The sequence below is a fragment of the Chrysochloris asiatica genome, unplaced genomic scaffold, assembly GCF_000296735.1.
Source record: "Chrysochloris asiatica unplaced genomic scaffold, ChrAsi1.0 scaffold00168, whole genome shotgun sequence".
Taxonomy (NCBI): Eukaryota; Metazoa; Chordata; class Mammalia; order Afrosoricida; family Chrysochloridae; genus Chrysochloris; species Chrysochloris asiatica.
Genome location: NW_006408686.1, coordinates 4,165,688 through 4,168,589, shown reverse-complemented (window position 1 = coordinate 4,168,589; position 2,902 = coordinate 4,165,688). Strand labels below are relative to the sequence as shown.

The 2,902-nt window shown below is 47.3% G+C and overlaps 1 pseudogene; it reads left to right on the top strand.

Annotated features, from left to right (window-relative positions):
• The first annotated feature begins 564 nt into the window (after positions 1-564).
• LOC102815393 overlaps positions 565-2,902 on the top strand; it is a 2,815-nt pseudogene continuing 477 nt past the window's right edge.

The following is a 2,902-nucleotide window of genomic DNA, read 5'->3' as shown; positions in this document are numbered from 1 at the left end:
TTAATCTGAAACTAAAGCCTCTCCCAGAGGTCAACTTCCAGTCAAATAATAGATTGGCCTATAAAATAAATAATAACACCCATGAGGAATGTGTTTCATTAAACAACCCACTGTATGAGACCAAACAGTCTATATTTACACAAAAGATGAGAAGACTGAATGAAAAGAGGGCAGGTGGGGTAGAAATTGTAAGAGTGCTAATATATTGCAGGGAGAACAATTTATTGGTGAAGGGAAATTGAGTTTACTGTGTAAACTTTCACCTAAAACACAATACAATATTCAAAAATAAATGTACAAAACTCAATGGATTTCTGAAAAGGGACTACTACAAGATAAAAGAGCCAGGAGTGGAATGCATCCTTTGGACCTGGGGTCCCTGTGCTGGGAAGCTCCTAGATCCTGGGGAAGACTGAAGCCAAGGTGGATGGAGAGCTCCAAGGAATGCTGGGTCTACAGATGCTGGAAGGAGACAAAGACCTTTCCCCAGAGCCGACAAAGAGAAAGCCTTTTCCAAGAGTGGGCACGCTGAATTTGAACTTCTAGCCTCCTAAACTGCCTTCGATGAGTGGTCTTCTCACGTCATCCCTTAGTTACTGGCAGCAAAGAGATAGGGGCAGCTTCAGGAGAGAAAAGGTGCAGAGTATAGAAAGGGAAGAAAAAAACAAATTCAGCCGAGAGTATTTAGACAAAAAAGAAGAGCAAAGACAAGCAAGAGAAGAAAGATGCAACTCCTTGGAGCAGTTGGCAGCAGAGGCACATGAGAAGGAGCTGAGAAGCTGAAGTGCAAGCTGGGGGAGAGCTGACCTGTCCTTGGACCTGACCTCACCAGCAGCCCCTACCCACCTGGCCCCTCTGAACCATAGCCCTTCATTTCTAGATGTTTCCTTGTGTATCTCGTGTTACTTTTCTCCTCCCTGGCAACACCTCAGCACCCCTAAGCAAGTATCTGGGATCCTGAGCCCTAACCAAAGGCAGAACCCAAGGCAGAGGTGATGCAGGTTGCAGATGAGGCCAGCCAGGACATCGCCCCTGCAGACACAGAGAGTGAATTGGAGCAAGCCCTGGAGCAAGAGTCAGAAGAACAAGAAAGGCAGAATGAGGAGATGATCGAGAGAGACAACTGCCCCATCGTCTTCTGGGAGCATGTTGGAGAGGGAGGAGATGGAGGAGAAGCTCTCTCAGAATGAGGAAGTGGTTTGTGGTCTTCAGGCGTCCAGGATGCCAGTTAAATTAACAAATGGTTCATGCTGGACATGCTGTATACCCATGACAGAGAGCTCACTGATGATGAAGAGGAGGGCAAGATGGGAAGGACAGAGCCGGGGTCAGAGGTGCAGCCAGCCTCATTAGCAAGATATCCATCCTGCAGGTCCACTCTCAGGCCCAGGATAGAACATCAAAAGGGTGGGCGTTGACTTTCTGGACAATCGGGGCAGTGTGAAAGCCCTGGCCGAGGAGTTCAATAACAGAGACGTGGGCAGAGGATCTATCTCTCCTGATGATGAGCCCAATGACAGGGTTCTGGAGAAAGCTCTGATGCAGCCCAAGACAGAGCCTGACTACATCTGGGCCCAGCTCATGGCCAATCCACGGAACTCAGAATCCAAGACACGGATTTCATCCATCTGGGGGAAAAGTATGACATCAACTTTCTAGACATGGACGTGGGTCACAGGGACACCCCCGGGGCCACCCTCTAGCCCCACTCCTGCCCACCACCCTGGGTTTGCTGTTCCCACCCCACCCCCCATCCCTGTTGGACAGCGTGCCCCCCTCCCGTGCAGTCCCTGTCTTTTGTTGACTCCTCCTCCAGTGTTCAAAGCTCCTCAGGGCTTAGGGTGGCCCCAGGTACCCCAGGGGTCAGCCAGCATTCTCTAAGAAAAAGACTGTCTGTTCTGGAATGAAATTCAGCCTTTTGAGTGGATGTGTAAAAACAACTGACCTGCTGGGAATTCCTGTGGTCAAAACTGAAAACCATTAAAGTGGACACTTCCAGACTGGAGGACCTAATTGAATGTAAATCCAAGGAGCTGTTTGTCACAAAGGTACCACTCCCACACAATGAGCTTCTTCAATGGCACTGTTGGGTTGCTACTGTGTTAAGTGCTGTTGAATCAGTTCTGACTCATAGCAACCCTATGTAGGAGCAGCTGGTGAGTTTCAACCACCAACCTTGCTGTTCAAACTGACCTAGCGCACCAGTGCTTATCATACAGCACCACAGGTAAGTGTTGCTTTGACAACAAAGTGTTGTTGTGTGCTGGGAAGTGGATTCCAGCTCCTGGCAGTCCTTTAGGACACAGCAGAACTATAACATAGTCTCCTAGGATGTAACTTTTAAGGGAACAAATCACCAGGTCATTTCCCATGGAGCCCCTGGTGGGTTCAAACATCTATCCTTTCAATTAGTATCCAAGAGTTTAATCCGTTTACTACCAGGGATCCTTAATAAAAAGTGTATTACTATAAAATCAGGAGTCCTGGTAGCGCAGTGGATTATGAGCTGGCTGCTAACCACAAGTTATATAAGATATATATATATCTTATATAACTTGTGGTTAGCAGCCAGCTCATAATCCACTGCGCTACCAGGACTCCTGATTTTATAGTAATACACTTTTTATTAAGGATCCCTGGTAGTAAACGGATTAAACTCTTGGATACTAATTGAAAGGATAGATGTTTGAACCCACCAGGGGCTCCATGGGAAATGACCTGGTGATTTGTTCCCTTAAAAGTTACATCCTAGGAGACTATGTTATAGTTCTGCTGTGTCCTAAAGGACTGCCAGGAGCTGGAATCCACTTCCCAGCACACAACAACACTTTGTTGTCAAAGCAACACTTACCTGTGGTGCTGTATGATAAGCACTGGTGCGCTAGGTCAGTTTGAACAGCAA